This window comes from Theropithecus gelada, chromosome X, assembly GCF_003255815.1.
Source record: "Theropithecus gelada isolate Dixy chromosome X, Tgel_1.0, whole genome shotgun sequence".
In the NCBI taxonomy this organism is placed as follows: Eukaryota; Metazoa; Chordata; class Mammalia; order Primates; family Cercopithecidae; genus Theropithecus; species Theropithecus gelada.
In genome coordinates, this window is record NC_037689.1 from 76,419,923 (window position 1) to 76,439,027 (window position 19,105).

The 19,105-nt window shown below is 40.2% G+C and overlaps 1 protein-coding gene across 3 annotated transcripts in view; it reads right to left on the reverse strand.

Annotated features, from left to right (window-relative positions):
• ATP7A (ATPase copper transporting alpha) overlaps positions 1-14,517 on the reverse strand; it is a 144,590-nt gene extending 130,073 nt beyond the window's left edge. For 2 of the 3 annotated variants that reach the window (XM_025373494.1, XM_025373492.1), the window contains exon 1: positions 14,313-14,516. The gene's annotated coding sequence lies outside the window, so the exon portion shown is untranslated. Of the gene's footprint in view, positions 1-14,312 lie in introns of all 3 variants that reach the window. The other variant, XM_025373493.1, reaches the window with a different exon arrangement.
• Positions 14,518-19,105: the final 4,588 nt, after the last annotated feature.

Below are 19,105 nucleotides of genomic sequence, written 5' to 3' on the forward strand. Positions count from 1 at the left end.
ACATCCATATAGCATATTTATTTATCAATAAGTCTTTCATAAATTATGTCATCTGAGACAGCAGATACATTCATTAGATCATTCAGTCATTCAATATACATTGAAAAGACCACCTTTGGCATCAAACAGACTTGGATTTGAATCCAAATTCTGTTGCTTACTGTTGTATACCTTCAGCAAATTGTTTGGTCTCTTCTGATGCTCAGTTTCCTCATCTGAAAAATACATATAACTCTTACTCATGGGACTGCTGAGTGATGTACATGAGATAACATGTGTAAAGTGCTTGCACATAATTCCATTTTCACCTTACTAATATGGCTAAGTGCATGTAATTTTTAGGCTCTGCACTAGTCCCAGTTGGGGATTAAAAGGTAAATGAATATAACACAGGCTTTAAGGAATTCAGGAATGCAGGGTATTCTGGTGCCCTAAAGGATGAAGGAAGGGAAATCAGGGAAGCCTTCACAGAATAGATGCTTTAATTGTGTCTTTTTTCACCCTCTCCAATGTAAGAAATAAATGTCAAATGGAGAAAAACAGAAAATATAGATAAGCAAATATAAAAAATAAACAACCAATTGGTCTATCACTGAGAAATAACGAAGACTAACATGTTGAGGGTTGTGTGTGTGTCGTAGGGGAGGTATGTAAGCCTAGGAGGATATTATATGTGTGTATACATATAAACACACATTTTTTTGAGACAGTGTCTCACTCTGTTGCCCAGGCTGGAGTGCAATGGCATAGTAATAGCTCACTGCAGCCTTGACCTCCTAGGCTCAAGCAATCCTCTCACCTCAGCCTCCTGAGTAGCTAGGACTCAAGGCATGTACCACATGCCCAGCTAATTTTGTATTTTTTGTAGAGCTTAGTTCTCCCAATATAGCCCAGGCTGGTCTCAAACTCCTGGCCTCAAGTAACCCTCCTGCCTGGTCCTCCCAAAGTGTTGGGATTACAGGCATGAGCCACCACACCCAACAACACACACATTTTTAACAAAAATGATATACTATTCTGGTTTACAGCATGTTTCTTTTCATTTAACACTATATAATAAACATTTTTCTATGACAGTAAATATTAATATATAACAATAGCTAATACTTTTGGCTGAGCACAGTGACTCACGCCTGTAATCCCAGCACTTTGAGAGGCCAAAGCAGGAGGACTCCTTGAGGCCAGGAGTTCAAGATCAGCCCGAGCAACATAGCGAGACCCCGTCTCTACAAAAAATTTAAAAACTAAAAAATAAATAAAAGAAAACATAATAGCTAATATTTTTATTTTTTTTTTTTTTGAGGCAGAATCTAGCTCTGTTGCCCAGGCTAGAGTTTAGTAGCATGATCTCAGCTCACCACACCCTCCGCCTCCTGGATTCAAGTGATTCTCCTGCCTCAGTCTCCCAAGTAGCTAGGATTACAGGTGCCCACCACCAAGCCTGGCTAATTTTTATATATTTTTTAGTAGAGGCAGGGTTTCACTATGTTGGCCAGGCCGGTGTCAAACTCCTGACCTCAAGTGATGCATCCGCCTCGGGCTCCCAAAATGCTGGGATTACAGGCATGAGGCACTGTGCCCGGCCTAGCTAATACTTCTAAGTAATTAAATGTTTACAGCAACCTGATGGGATAGATACAATTACTATCCCTGTTTTATAGATGAAAAAATTGAGATACAGAGAGGGTAAGGAATTTTCCCAAGGTCACATAGTTAATAAGTGACAGATTTGAAATTTGATCCCAGTAAGCCTGGTCCAGAGTCTGTGCTTTTAACCACTAATATATATGCCATAATTGTAAAAGGCTGACTAGAAGTCCACTATATGAACATATCATAATTTAACCCATCCACTATTGTTAGGTAAACCGGGTCTTGAAGATTGAGTAGGAGTTCTCCAGAAGAATGGAAATAAATTTCAGATAAAAGAGCCATGAATAAAGTTACAGAGTTGTCAAACAGCATGGCATATTTAAGGACTACCGTTGGTATGGCTGAGGCATATGGCATGAACTGTAACAGTAAGGAGATTGCAAAGGTAAGTAAGGTCAGATCATGAAGGACAAATTTGATAGAGCAAAGCCTGGAGTTAGGAGGACCAGTTAAAATGTTATTACCCAACAATGGAATATTATTCAGCCATAAAAAGGAATGAAATTCTCACCCATACTACAACGTGGATGAAACTTTGAGACATTATGCTAGGTAAAATAAGCCAGACATAAAAGGGCAAATATTGTATTATTCCGTTTATTAAAAGTACCTAGAAATGCTTATATACTGTTGGTGGGAATGTAAATTAGTTCAGCCACGGTGGAAAGCAGTTTGGAGATTTCTCAAAGAACTTAAAACAGAACTACAGTTCAACCCAGTAATCCCATTACTGAGTATACATCCAAAAGAAAATAAATTGTCCTACCAAAAAGAGACATGCACTTGTATGTTTATTGCAGCACTATTTACAATAGCAAAGACATAGAATTAACCTAGGTGCCCATCGATGATGGATTGGATAAAGAAAATGTTGTACATATACACCATGAAATACTATGGCCATTAAAAAAAGAACAAAATCATGTCCTTTGAAGCAACGTGGAATCAGCTGGAGGCCATTATCCTAAGCAAACTAATGCAGAACAGAAAATCAAATACCATAAGTTCTCCCTCATAAGTGGTAGCTAAACAACGGGTACTCATAGACATAAAGATGGCAGCAATAGATCCTGGGGACTACTCGGTGGGGAGGGAGTGGGGCAAGGGTTGAAAAACTATTGTGTACTCTGCTCAGTACCTGGTTGCCGGTATCAATTGTATCCCTACCTCAGCATCATGCAATATACCCAGGTAATAAGCCTGCACATGTACCCTCTGAATCAAAAATAAATATTGAAATTATTTTTCAAAAAGTACCTAGAATAGGTAAATTCATAGACACAGAAAGGAGAATGAGGTTATCAGGGGGTGAGAGAAGGCAGAATGAGAAGCTATTATTTAATGGGTACAGAGTTTCAGTTTGGGATGATGAAAAAATCTAGAAATGCGTAACAGTGATGATTGTACAACATTAAGAATGCACTCAATGCCACTGACTTGTACCTTTAAAAATGGTTAAAATAGGGCCAGGCACAGTGGCTCATGCCTGTAATCCCAGCACTTTGGGAGGCCAAGGTGGGTGGATCATTTGAGGTCAGGAGTTTGAAACCAGCCTGGCCAACATGGTGGAACCCCATCTCCACTAAAAATACATAAATTAGGCCAGGCGCAGTGGCTCATGCCTGTAATCCCAGCACTTTGGGAGGCTGAGGCAGGCGGATCACGAGGTCAGGAGATGAAGACCATCCTGGCTAACACGGTGAAACGCCGTCTCTACTAAAAATACAAAAAAATAACTGGGCGTGGTGGCGGGCACCTGTAGTCCTAACTACTCGGGAGGCTAAGGCAGGAGAATGGCATGAACTCGGGAGGTGGAGCTTGCAGTGAGCCAAGATGGTGCCACTGCACTCTAGCCTGGGCGACAGAGCAAGACTCCATCTCAAAAAAAAAAAAAAAAATACAAAAATTAGCCAGGGGTGGCATGTGCCTGTAATCCCAGTTACTTAGGGGGCTGAGGCAGGAGAATTGTTTCAGCCTGGGAGGTGGAGGCTGCAGTGAGCAGAGATCACACCATTGCAATCCATCCTGGGCGACAGAGTGAGACTTCATCTCAAAAAAAAAAAAAAAAAAAAAAGGGTTAAGAAAGTCAATATTATATTATGCATATTTTACCACAATTTTTTTTTTAACAGGCTACTGCCCAAAAGGGAAGTGATTAGGAACTGAACGGAGATAGAGAGCAGAGGACCAATTTAAGAAATTTTAAGAACTAGACAACAAATTTGGTGACTGAATGTGGAGGTGAAGAAAAAGTAGCTCTTAGGTTTCTGGGTAGATAAGAGTGGCATTATTAGTTTCCTTTTATAGGTAAGGAAACAAAGTCCCCAAAGCACAAAGTAATTTGTCCAAAGTCACAGTTCATTAACAGCAGAAAGAACTGAGATGCCAGACATCTGATTCAAATTCAGTGTTCTTTCCACAACATAATACATTCAAAAAGAATATTATGTTTGTGTAGTATTCTTTAATTTATGAAGTGTTTTTGCATACATTATTCCACTTGATACTGATAACACCCTATGAATTAGACGAGGCAGGTATTATTTTCTTGATGAGTATACTTAAAAAGAATAAGAAAATTTATGCAACTCCTTGAAATCCTTAGACAAAGATGTAAATTTTATCTGTTGGATTAAAGGGGAGCCTTAAAGTGGGAAGCAAAGATACTCAAATGATAAACGTGTTGGGACTATCATGGCTGCTGGATGTAGGAGGTATTGAAGGGAATACAGGACTAGAAATAGAAGTGGTTTGGGTAGCTTCCAGGGCTGCCACATTGCGTAAGTCCATGTCATAATTTTTACAGACTGTGGCTGCTGCCCACTAGATTTGTATAATGCAACAGCTACGGATGAAATAAGGTAGGAGTCTCAAACCTGCAAATCGGGATCTACTGGTAGATCTAGACACCTCATCTCCTATAAAGCTCTATGCTGGTTCCCCATAATGTCTTCTCTCTGCTACATGTCTCAGCTAAGATTTCCAGTGTGAAAGGAAGAACAGCACAGCCAGCAACTACTTCTCAGGAACTACACTGTCAGTATCTGCCCTGATCTCATGACTCTGAGATTAAAAGAAGCTCCTCCTTATAACAAGGTTAGACATCACCATAATAAAAGATTGGGAGGAGACAAAGGTAGTCTGGTATGATCATTTCTACTTTTCTGGTGGAAAAAATTTCTTAAAGGCACCTGAATAAGCAGCTATGCATGATGGCTCATGCCTATGTACTCCCAGCACTTTGGGGAGGCTGAGACAGGAGAATCACTCGAACCCAGGGGTGCAAGACCAGCCTGGGCAACAAAAGTAAGATCACGTCTCTATAAAAAAAAAAAAAAAAAATTAAAAACTAGCCAGGCATGGTGGCACATGCCTGTGGTCCTATCTACTTGGAATGCTGAAGTAGGAGGATCGCTTGAGCCCAGGAGTTTGAGGCTGCAGTGAGCTGTGATCGTGCCACTGCACTCCAGCCTAGGCAATAAAGCCAGATCCTCTCTCAAAAAAAAAAAAAAAAAACAGTGCCTGAACAATACTGTCAAATGTTCTTGGAGCATTATTATACTTACATTAAATCCAAAGGTAACAAGAAAAAATACAGGTCATAACAGGTATTCATTTGGCAATCCATTCACGCCTTAAGCCATGTTAAGAGAGTACTAACACAGGTTACAAACAATACTTACTACATAAGCTTCTGACCAAGTTGAGTTTAGGTAAAATACAAAACTGGGACACAACTGGTCTAGCCAGATGCTTCAAGTATAGAAGACAATCTAAAATTGACCAGATGCTTCAAATGTAGAACATAACCTAAGCCAACTATTGGTAGCTCTCAGATGCCCAAGTCAAATAGCTGCAGTTTAGTTTCTCTTCTTCATATTTAGACAAGGAAAACACAGTACCGTTAAACGCAACTAGAAACAAAGACAGGCAAACGTACTGTTTTGCTTGAAGACATTTCTGATGACATTCTACCAACCATCACAGAATGTATTTCTCTTTCCTTGACTAACCTTCTTTTATTTCTCCCAACCTTTCCTTGGACTTCCTACTGGCACTTCACGTGTACATTGCTTAACTGATACAAGAGTTACTGACCCCAGCCACTCTGTAAATATCATTTTATTGCCTGTAGAGTTGGGTCACTGAGAAAACTTACTATAAAATTCTAAACTTAAACAAATTAGAGTGGAGATGAGATCAAACCAAGGCAGTATGACCCCAAAGCCCCCAAACTCTCTCCGGAACAGTGTATCCAAAGGACTTTTAGACAGACTTAAATAGTTCTTCAAAGCATTCAAAAGATGGTCTGCATCTGTCACTTGCAATGCTCCTCCCCAACATAAAATCTCTACTACAATCAGGCAAGTCCCTTCACTGACTGCCATGCAGTCCATGCTCTTATCATTTATTTCTATGACTTTGTTTAGAACTGGTCCCCTCACCTAGAATGTTTTCTTGCACATATTTAAGTTCTATTACTTCACTAGACTGTAAACTCCACAAAAGCAGGACCATATGTGCTATGTTCACTATCATACCACCATTGAACATGGTGGATACTCAATAAATCACTGTTGAGTAAGAAATGAAGTCCCACCTCGTTCATGAAAAATCATGTCAAATACTCCTAGCTACTTTCTTTTTAAATTCCGAATACCCTGGAATCAGTTTCATAGTTTAGTAGTACCTAATTTCTCTCTGCTTGGTATTAAACTTCTTTCTCTTGCTAGACACTGGAACATATGCCTTATACTTATTTGTATAGCTCACAGCAAACACTGAATATGCAATAAGCACACAATAAAAATGTACTAATCGAAGTGCTGACATGCTTTGTAAAACTTCAATTTACATACAACTCTGTAAGAATGCAGCTATTTGCAGAGTAGGTTAGACATACATAAGGCCTTTTCCCTTGCTTACACTGTATCACAACTTATTCAGTACAAGTATGGTTCAGCATCTGACAATTAGGGAATGTGGAAAATCTCGATGGCCTAGAGTCTGTGGCTCACTAATTACAGAAGTAGATTGTTATGAGTTTCCTTGATAGGGAAACAGGATGAGCACATCACAGTGATTTGATCTGCCAGCTGTCATAATGAGCTTTAAGATGCCATGTTAGCATATGTAGGTGTACTATAGGCTACCGGGGGACCCTCTCAATCTGAGTTTTCCATTTTCTTTCTCTCTCTCTCTTTTTTTTTTTTTGAGACAGGGTCTCACTCTGTCACCCAGGCTGGAGTGCAGTGGCATGATCTCAGCTCACTGCAGCCTCAACCTCCCAGGCTCAAGCAATCCCCCTACTTTAGCCTCCCCAGTAGCCGGGACTACAGGCGCACGCCACCACGCCTGGCTATTTTTTGCAATTTTTGTAGAGATGGGGTTTCACCTTGTTGCCCAGGTTGGTCTAGAACTCCTGAGTTCCAGCAATCTACCCACCTAGGCCTCCCAAAGTGCTGAGATTACAGGCATGAGCCACCGCGCAAGCCAATTTTCTATGGTGTAACTTAGAAATTAAGTATTGGGCTGGGCGTGGTGGCAGGGCCAGGAGCGGTAGCTCAAGCCTATAATCCCAGCACTTTGGGAGGCTGAGGCGGGTGGATCACTTGAGGTCAGTCAGGTGTTTGATACCAGCCTGACCAACATGGCAAAACCCCTTCTCTACCAAAAGTACAAAAACTAACCAGGCATGGTGGTGTACACATGTAGTCCCCGATACTTGGGAGACTGAGACAAGAGAATCGCTAGAACCCAGGAGGCGGAGGTTGCAGTGAGCCGAGATGGCACCATTGCACTCCACCCTAGGTGACAGAGCCAGACTCCATCTCGAAAATAAAGGAATAAACAAAAATAAACATTAGGTGTTTTAGTATTTTTTTTTAAGACATGGTTTTACTCCCCATCACCCAGGCTAGAATGCAATGGTGCAATCTCGGCTCACTACAACCTTACAACCTCCGCCTCCTGGGCTTTATCGATCCTCCTGCCTCAGCTTCCCGAGTAGCTAGGATTACAGGTACACACCACTACGTCTGGTTAATTTTTGTATTTGTAGGAGAGATGAGGTTTCACCATGTTGCCCAGGCTTGTCTTGAACTGCTGACTTCAAGTGATCCACCCACCTCGGCCTCTCAAAGTACTGGGATTACAGGCGTGAGCCACAGTGCCTGGCCCAGCATATCTTTAAATAACATAATTAGCTAAAAACAAAATTATGGTTCCCTACTTTTGAGATTAGTTTTAAATTACCAAGGAAATTATGAGCTACCAATATCTTAATCATTTAATCACAAAATCAATTTGCTCATTCGCACATTAAACGATAAATGAGTATTTCCCATTTTAAGACAAACAAGGAACTTAATTCGAATATACCTACTTTGCTCAAATGTCTATGTACTTTTAAAAACACAGTTCCTTTATGTTAGGTAAGAGCACAGGTTCTGAAGCCAAAACTGACTGGATTTAAATCCCAGTTTAACCACTTGCTAGGTCTGGGAATAAAATTTGGCCCTATGAAAGAGTATGTGTACTCTTAGCAAAATGCAAACAATAAAGTACCAGATCTATTTTCCACACCAGACAGAGGAACAATTCTGGTCACCTTCACTTATTTGCATCCAAAAAAAATAGTAAGAGTCAAGATCCCATGACTTATTACTTGCCCTAAAGAAAGAGGAATCTGTGGGTTATTTTTGCAATAAACACAGTGGACAAACTCTTAAGCAATTCTAATCATACCTTGGCACTCAAGGTCAAATAATGTACTGTACTAAATAAATTATCCTTCAGCCAGGCATGGTGGTTCATGCCTGTAATCCCAGCACTTTGGGAGGCAGAGGTGGGCAGATCACCTAAGGTCAGGAATTCGAGACCAGCCTGGCCAACATGGCAAAACCCCATCTCTACTAAAAACACAAAAATTAGCCGGGTGTGGTGGCAGGTGCCTGTAATCCCAGCTACTCAGGAGGCTGAGGCAGGGAGAATCACTTGAACCCGGGAGGCGGAGGTTGCAGTGGGCCGAGATCGTGCCATTGCACTCCAGCTTGGGCAACAGAGCGAGACTCTGTCTTAAATATACATATATATATATATATATATATATATATATATATATATATATATATCCTTTTTCCCATCATCACTCAAAGAACTTAAGGCTTTAAAACTATCTGAAGGTTTTAAAGATTTTTGTGATCAAAATTAATCCTATTATCACCTAGGCAGAAACAGATGTGCAAAATAAACACTTTGCTTTAGATGAACAATACGTGAAGATATATGACACCAATCTGATTACTAAGAACATAAAAATGCACTTACAGGTGTGATTAGAAATTAATAACAAGATATTGTGGATAAAATCTGAAGTAAAAAGTAACATTTAGAATTAACAGCAAAATAGAAGAAAGCATTTATTGGTCAAAATGAAGCTGGCTTTTCCTTCAGGCCAATGGTGTAAAATTTTTTAAAGAAAGTAGGCTGGGAGCAGTGGCTCACTCCTGTAATCTCAGTACTTTGGGAGGGTGAGGCAGGCAGATTGCTTGAGTTCAGGAATTCAAGACCAGACTAAGTAACATGGTGAAACACAGTCTCTACTAAAAATAAAAATTAGCAGAGCATGGTGGCCCGTGCCATAGTCCCAGCTACTCAAGAGCTAACGTAGGAGGATCACCTGAGCCCAGGAGGCAGAGGTTGCAGTGAGCTGAGATCATGCCACTATAGAACTCCAGGCTGGGCAACAGAGCAAGACCCTGTCTCAAAAAACAGAAAAAAGAAACTGGCTGTATGCAAATAATTTAATATAATATTGTTTTAATAATACAATCTATTAATCATTAATACATATATTTAATAATTTATATTAATAATTAAAACATATTAACTTAATAAATTTGTAATTAATAAGAAGTCTTAGAGCAAACAATTTTATGATCATCAAAAAAGTTAGATATCTTCTTTTATGCCTACCACAACAAAGGATATTACACTTGGAATTCTTTAACAACTAAGCTCTCCTTAAGTTTTTGTTAGCTCAAGGATCAACTCTTAAGTATCCTCATGACACTGTAGGTCAGCTACAAGTTTATCCTAAATAGTTCTGATAATTTTCTTTAGAGGGCTTCCCACTTTTAACTTTTTTCTCTCTGTTCTTATATCTCTGTTGACAGTTTCTCAGGTCTTAATAGAAGTTCTTTTAATGCTTTACTCTCCTGAGTGGCAGGTAGCACACTTCAGGTAGCACACTCAACAAAGCAGAAACCATTTTCTCCACAATTCCAAGAAGTATACAGTGAGCGCTCTGCAAACTCTCAAGTGGGAGTACGGAAGGGAAGTAATTCAGATATTCTTCCCTCCCTATCTGCTTTTATTGAGACATCAATTGCACATGCAGGATCAGCAGCAATTACAATGGTACAAAACAAAACACATTAACTTTTTTTTCCAGGTAATGACTTTATTTTTTCAGTTAACATAACCCGCCCACAGTACAGCATACTAAATCACAAACTATAAATCCAAGGAAGTTAATATCTTTATTAAGTTACAAAACTTTGGCAAATCAATACAGTACTCTTTAACATAATAAAACCATATTTTTTGTTGGAGTCATATGTTACTTTAGTGATAATTTTCACTCCAAAAATATTTAAGTGCCAAATCAAAACACTGGTTTTTAATGGTGGTTTATAGCAGAGCAAGTTATTTTATACAAAATACATTTTAAAACTACACAATTTCTCCAAGTGAGTTCCCTTGTGCAAGCTGTTGAAGTGTACAGCAGCAGGGCAATGGGTGTCTGTAGGAGGTTCTGCTCTGTTCTCAGGCTGGTCTGAAGTCAGATGGAGAAAACACCTTACCTTTTTACAAACAAGGTCAACTAAGGGTCTGGCTCACACCTGTAATCTCAACTAAGCTCTGTGGCTCACACCTGTAATCTCAACACTTTGGGAGGCTGAGGCAGGAGGATTGCTTGAGGCCAGGAGTTTGAGACCAGCCTGGACAACACAGCATGATGCTGTCTCTACACAAAATTTAAAAATTAGCTGGGAGTGGTGGCACACACCTGTAGTCCCAGCTACTCAGGAGGCTGAGGTAGGAGGATCGCTTGAGCCTGGGAGATCGAGGCTGCAGTGAGCTATGAGGGCGCCGCTGTACTCTAGCCTAGGTGACAGAGCAAGACCCCATCTCTTAAAAATAATAATAATTAATTAATTAATTAAGTAGCTAGGCATGGTGGCATGCACCTGTGGTTCCAGCTACTTGAGAGGCCAGAGGATCATTTGAGCCCGGGAGATTAAGGCTGCAGTGAGATATGATTGTACCACTGCACCCTAGCCTGGGCCACAGAGCGAGGCCCTGTCTCTAAAAATAAATAAATACATAGATAAATAATAACATAGATAAATAGATAACAATAACATAAATAGATAACAATAACATCTTTTAAAATAAAAATAAAATAAAATAAGGTTAATGGTCAATCTAAAACAATATCCCTACAATGTGAAATAACCCATTTATTTCAACTGGTAAATTGTTAAAAATGCACTCCTGATCATAGGTCTGAAAAACTGGACTTTTACACTAGAGTTTAATAGTAAAAATAAGCAAAACTCTTTTTTCATCCTTGTGACATAGCTGTATAATTCTAAATGCAGACAAAAAATATGGTACAAAGTACACATAACTGGCTCAAAATGGGGTATTTTACCCTCACTTCCTTCAAGGAAAGAGGTATCTGTGAAAACGGATGTAGTCTACCAATATCTTATACATTTGGGAACACAAAGATTAGGAAATCACTTCAATTTGCAAACAGTGCTGCAAAAAGTAAGAACATTTTAGGAAACCAGAAACACAGGACCCTTTTACTTTAATGAAACACATTCTAAAGGAATTTTGATATTTTTCTTGCCAAACTATCTCAGCAAGTTAAGCAAGTAATGTCACATTAAATCAACTTGAAGACTGAGATTTAAGAGGGAAAAACATGATTGCTGGGATGGTAGACTGAACTAAAATACTCTGCCTAGCCATTGCCTATCACTCGTCTGTCCCCCAGTCCCCCAACACTCTTGCCCCGGCCCCATGTTGAGTTATATCCTAAGAAATATTGTTGTCTAAAAAACAAAACACTGTAAAACCTGAACTGCCCTTTAACAAAGATGAATAGAAGGAATTTTGAGACAAAACTCCCAAATACTATTCTCATCTATGCTAGTGCTTGTATGAGTTCACACAAAAATCTCTCCTTGCAATTTACTTTCCCAACTGGCAAATGAAGATTATTTTCACTCATCAAGATGTCCAAAGTCTTGATTAATAAAGTTTGCCAAGAGCTTTTAAATATATATAGATAAAAGGAGTTATAACAGGAATTTATTTTTAAAAAATGTATTTCCTTTAGCACCCTCACAGAAGTGAAGGTTGTAGAGTGTTAGCTGGGGTTATTTTTGCACTCTTTTTTTTCTCTCTCTGTTGTTTTGTAAGCAAATTTTACTGCTTCTGCATGCATTTTTCAAAGAAAATCAATCTTCTGCTTTAGAGAACAGAGATGTTAACCTATCCTTCGGAGGGATTAGTGTTTAACCTTATCTTGAGGGCAGGAATCGATCTTTCTAAGGCTATGATCGAAAAGAAATGTTCCTATCAAGTTAAGAAGACCAATAGAGAGAAATCAATTTAGAGGAAAAAAGGAAAAGCAGAGACTCCTTGGGGAAAACCTGGAACAGCTGCTCACTTCAGAAAATGTTATTCATTCCCAACAATTTAAAAAATGATTCCAAATTATATTTAAGGCACAACACTCAATCAGAATTAAAGTATAGCTAGCAAGTTTTACATTTTTCTCTTTTAGATTTGAGTTTACATCAGAATTAAGCCTCATACATTAACATTGTTTTTGTCATGTCCGTGTATTTTTTCTCTATATAAGCTTTTTTTGTTGGCTGAAGGGCAGTTGGATATGTCTGTGAGCTGACTAGTTTTGTATTCTATATTTTTTTCTAATTTTAATCAGTGACATCTTGGAAGATGTGGCTGTTAGAAGTAGGGACATTGACATACAGTGTGTTACTGGATGTGGGGCAACATTCCAGACCCCCACGGCTTTGCTCACATTATTTCTTCTATCTAACAGTCTAGATAGATGTCTTCCTTTTCCTCCATTCCTGCAAAGCCAAATCCTATCTATTTTTCAAAGCCCAGTTCACATGCTCCCTTCCCTGCACTCTCATAACACTTCCTGTTTCTACTATAGAATGTTCGTGAGATTTTTTAAATGTTTAGGTAATCGTATATCTTTCCTACTACATTGAGACCCTCAAGTACAAAAAAACTCTCTCATGTCATGACCTTAGACACAAGAAAATGTTAAATATAATAAAATGCCAGTTCAAAAATAACCATTAAAAAGGATGCAATAAGCAACGTAGTAATTCAGTCAGTGGGGCTGCTAGAAACCGTTGTCTTCATAGCTGATTTCAACTGACTCAATTAGGACTCAATTGTATGTAAACTCTTTTTTTTTTTTTTTTTCCTTCTTTTTTGGAGACAGAGTTTCGCTCTGGTAGCCCAGGCTGGAGTGCAGTGGAGAGATCTCGGCTCACCGCAACATCCGCCTTCCAGGTTCAAGCGATCCTCCTGCCTCAGTCTCCCGAGTAGCTGGGATTACAGGCGCCCGCCACCACGCCCAGCTAATTTTTGTATTTTTAGTAGAGACAGGGTTTCGCCATGATGGCCAGGCTGGTCTCGAACTCCTGACCTCAAGTGATCCACCCTCCCAAAGTGTTGGTATTACAGGCCTGTGGGCCACTGCGCCCGGCCTATTGGATGTAAACGCTTTTGAGGCCAGGAACTCTGTCTTATTTCTCGTGCATCACCCCCCCCCCCCCCCCCCCCCCCGGCAAAAAAAAAAAAAAAAAATTAATAACCTCAATATCATCTAATTCAATGTTCTACACATATTCTCAGTACAAAGCCATACTATTGTAGATGAAGAGTCTCGGATTAAAATAAAGATCAGATCCTGGAAAAACGCTGAATTGTGAACCAGTAAGAGTTTGTGCTTCAGATAATCTCAACGTCTACAACGAAGAAAAGTGTCAAAGATAAGATGCCACAGGGGTGGACAATGGAGAGTAACTTTACTGGAAAGGGGGCACAATGAACAAAACTAAGTGGAAACAAGAGTGTTCTCTCAGTATACCTTACGCTCCCAGAGCAAGACAAGAAGCCAAATATCTATTTTTCAATTATTATTTCATCAATTATGGTCATTTTAGTAAACTTAGCTTCCAAAGTATAAAGAGGTGTCACTAAGCAAAGACCCCAGTCCATGTGACTTCCAATGCCAAACACAAACTTTCTTGTACCCTCAATTAATTGGGTAACGTAGGCCATAGATGATCAAGACACTCTCTCCAAGAGGGTACAAGAAAGTGACACAGGTCAGGATTTAATTTCCCCTCCTCTATCCCCTGTTAGGGGAGGTAAAACATAAGTGTAGTAATATCTGAATTGTGAATAAGTGAGACTTTCGAGACTGCCCCAGACTAACATGACCTTCTCGCCACACTCGTAGTACAAACTGACAGCACACAAGACTCCCTGCAGGAGAAAGGACGATGGGAAGCCAGTGTAGGACTTACCTGGTTTCTCTATCCTATGGTTAAACCGCTGGAGCTACGCAGACCGTGGCAGCGATAAATCCACGTACGCAGGCTCCAACAAAGCTCACACAATCGGAGAAGTCACAGTAGCCGTGGCTGCGGCGGCGGCAGCAGCAACTCCTGCGGCGGCGGCAGCAGCAACTCCTCCCTCTGCTTCTCTTTTCCCACCCCCAGCCGCCGCGGCCAGCCGCCTTTATCCCTCCCTCCCTTGACTACCCCCACTTCCGGGTGATGCCCCTGCCGGAAGCAGGGCCGCCACGGGAAAGAGAGCGACAGGTCACGTGACAAGGAACGCGTGGTCTAGAGCCAAGCTTCTCCCGCCCCCTGCTGCCCCCGGGCAGACACGCAGCCTCCGGTGGGTCTTTGTTAGGGTACAAGTCCGCTACCCCACCCCGTCCCCACGACAAAAACAAAACCAGAAAACCCATACTAAAACAGTGCCTTTGTCATCTTTAGTTTCCTAACCTCAGGCCAAGATGTAACATAAAAGTTCCTTATAAGTCATCTTCCACATAGTTCATCTTTGCCCAGCATGAAATTCACGTGCATCTGTTAGACTGTGTTAACTTGCTTCCTGTAGACTGTGTAGCCTAATTCCAGATGTAAATACCAGAACTATGAATTTGCCCTCTTTCCTCCATTGAAAAATGACACCAAGAGGAAAACGTTTATAAATTCATAATTTTTATATGTGTGTTGAGGGGGTAGGACGTCACTTAACCATCTTCATAGTGCCATTCCAAGCTCTGAACCACTCTCCCATTTATTCATTCACTCGTCCCTCATTTTAAACACCTAGAAGATTCCAGTGATGCAAAAATGTTAGTCTCTATTACCATGAGTTCATAAAGAGATGAGATGCATAAAATGTAAACAATGCAATAAATGGTACAGAAAACATTTGAGAAAAGGGTATTATTTTGTTTTCCAACTTGACATTTTAAAAAGCAGCAAAATTCTAGGATTTTTGAAACTATGAACATTAACAGTAAAAAGAAGGAGGGGCTCCATCTCACTTATTTCAAAGCAAGATGTGGCCTTTTCATATTTCCTTTCATGAAGTACCTGTCATAAGATGTAGAACAAAACTAATCACAGGGCTATTTGTATTTGCATCTGGAACCATTTGAACCCAGTTCCCACAGAAGAGTATGAAGTCTAATAATGTTGCAGAAATCAAAATAGTACACAAAATACAAATATCAAGTAAATATTTGTAAAAGACTTAGAACAGCATCCGGCACAAAGTAAGCATATTTAAGTGTTGAAATAATTTCCATCCTACCTGTTGTCAAGTCCCTATTAAGCCTTGACAGGCAACATTTAAAATTACCCATAGATCTATATTTTAGGTCTGTGATTAAGTATTTCAGAATTATTCTCCCCCTCTTTTTTTTTTTTCTTTTTTTTCCTTGAGACGGAGTCTCACTCTGTCGCCCAGGCTGGAATGCAATGGCACGATCTCTGCTCACTGCAAGCTCCGCCTCCCAGGTTCACACCATTCTCCTGCCTCAGCCTCCCGAGTAGCTGGGACTACAGGCGTCCGCCGCCACGCCCGGCTAATTTTTTGTATTTTTAGTAGAGACAGGGTTTCACCATGTTAGCCAGGATGGTCTCGATCTGCTGACCTAGGGATCCGCCCGCCTCGGCCTCCCAAAGTGCTGGGATTACAGGCGTGAGCCACCGCGCCCGGCTATTCTCCCCCTCTACACTCATCCACATAAATATAAAATTAGCCTCAGGACTCATCTTCCCAGGCATTATTTTGTAGTTGTCAATGTGTGCAGCCTTAATTACCATACAAACTCAGCCCCAAATTTAAAATCTTAAAAATCACATCATAGGAAATTAAGATAGCTTTTAAGTGGGTTTCCAAATATTAGCAAGTTGGTTTGTAACTATATTAACATTGTGTTAAGCATCCAAAAGAAATTCACTAAAAGGCAAAACCAAAAATATAGCTTTATCAGAAGCAGAATATTGAATCTACTAGCTATCTAGTATTTTTATGTAAATATTAAAGTTTATCACTATGAGCTGCAAGATCCTCTGCCAACCATGTACATTCTTAGGCATTCTAACATAAAAACCTAGAGAGCTATGTATATATTTCGTTGTTGTTGTTTGTTTGGTTTTGAGAGTCTTGCTGTCACCCAGGCTGGAGTGCAGAAATGTGATCATAGGTCCTTGTAACCTTAAACTCTGGGACTAAAGCGATCCTTGCACCTCAGCCTCCCAAGTAGTTGGAACTATGGGCACACACTACCACACCTGGCTAATTTTTGTTTTCGTGTGTGTGGAGATGGGAGTCTCCCTTCGTTGCCCAGGCTGGTCTCGAACGCCTAGCCTCAAATGATCCTCCCACCTCAGCCACCCAAAGTGCTGGGATTACAGATATGAGCCACCAGGCCCAGACTAAAACTCTGTATTTAAATGCATCATCCCTAATCCTCCTTACCAATGCACAAGCATAGAAGGGAATGTCTTCAAGAAATAATCAGGTTTGCTGGGGTATCAGATAGCAGGTATCCCTAAAATGCTTATGAAGTGTATTAATAACCCCAATGATGTTAAGCCAGGATGGGAACTCAACATCTGTACCTCTACAACTACCACAGTACCTATTTCTAGGTAAGTTAAATGAATCTAAAATAACAGAACACAGGTGCTAAAATAATTCTGTCCTAGAGTGAAATTAAGAATGGGATTTATGAGATTGGGCGCCGTGGCTCATGACTGTAATCCCAGCACTTTGGGAGGCTGAGGCAGGTGGATCGCCTGAGGTCAGGAGTTTGAGACCAGCTGGTCAACATGACAAAACCCTGTCTCTACTAAAAACACAAAAATTAACCAGGTGTGGTGGTGGGCGCCTGTAATCCCAGCTACTTGGGAGGCTGAGGCAGGAGAATTCCTTGAACCCAGGAGACCCTTGAACCCAGGAGACGGAGGTTGCAGTGAGCCAAGATCACACCACTGCACTCCAGCCTGGGCGACAGAGCAAGACTCTGTCTCAAAAAAAAGAATGGGATTTATGACATTCACACTCATGTTAAAATATTTCATAGCCATCCAAATAAAGGATTGGCAATGCTTTAAAGGTAAGTAACTTACCTAAATTCTTCAGACATACAGATACTTGAGGACAGAAGACTAATTTGATGACTTTCCAACTCTAGGTGTAACTAAAACTCAAAGTGATGTTACAGGTACATTGAGAAAATTTGTGTGAAAGGATATTTTCTTGGCTCTGAGAGCACTAGGAAAGCTCCAAGGTCAGTATATATTGTGATGACACACACACACACACACACACACACACAGCTTCATTTCTAGTAGTGGTCATAATAGTTTTAGAATTGCTCATCAGGACAAGATACTACAAAACTAAGTTCAAAAAGTGTGTTCAAAGATACTACCACCACCAGGTTTTATCACACAAAGCAACATATAATTTTGGTCGCAAATGGACACAGAAAACATTCTAAATTGTCATATAGATGACAACTATCACTTAGCTTAGTACAAACCATACTGAAACTGCCTCCACGTCTTAAGAAATAGTGTTAATTCAGTGACAAAAAGGTATATAATTGAAGGTTGACACTTCCTTAAATGCATGTTTATTTTACTTCAATATCTCTCAGGGTTATATGTATCTGAATACTTCAGTACTATTTTGAACATTCTAAATATGAAATACCATAAAGCATTCAAATTTATCAAATAGTGATACAATATGGTTACTAAACTCGCAACTTAATTTATAATGACTTTCAATTTTTCCTCTTCAAATAAAATCACTGACTTTGGCCCATTTGATGAGAAACTAGGACATATCCCATGACAGCATACTTCCAGCACTCTAAGTAATAAGCAAAAAATAATTTAGCTAATATACACAGGTTACTTGACTGAAATTCTACTTTCTGCTGACTTGATCACTATCAAGAAAACTACTACTACAAAACAAAACAAACAAACAAAAAAACCACCACAGATTACAGCTCTTAGCCAAGAAAGCAATGATATGTAAGCTGGGCACGGTGGCTCACACCTGTAAGCCTAGCACTTTGGGAGGCTGAGGTGGGCGGATTGCCTGAGGTCAGGAGTTCAAGACCATCCCGGCCAACATGGTGAAACCTCGTCTCTACTAAAAACACAAACAATTAGCCAGGCATGGTGGCAGGCGCCTGTAATCCCAGCTACTAGGGAGGCTGAGGCAGGAGAATTGCTTGAATCCGGGAGGCAAAGGTTGCAGTGAGTCGAGATCGTGCCAGTGCACTCAAGCCTGGGCAACAGAGTGAGACTCCATTTCAAAAAAGAAAAACAAAGAAATATGTGCTGCAGATACTGTTTTTCTTCAGGTAACATACATAAAATCCAATGTTATGTACTAAAATAATAATCCACAAATCCAAACATTGTTAATAATTATAGCAAGTCAACAGGTGACTGATAGTAGATAACTGGGAACAGATTGCATTTGACAAGATTTTCTTTAATATCATAAACATTCCTAATAATAAATATGATGAAAAACCAAGAGCTATGATCAAGATGAATATGCCCCAGCACTTAGGGAGGCCGAGGCAGGCGGATCACGAGGTCAAGAGATCGAGATCATCCTGGCCAACATGGTGAAACCCCGTTTCTACTAAAAATACAAAAATTAGCTGGGCATGGTGGCGCATGCCTGTAATCCCAGCTACTCAGGAGGCTGAGGTAGGAGAATCACTTGAACCCAGGAGGCAGAGGTTGCAGTGAGCCGAGAT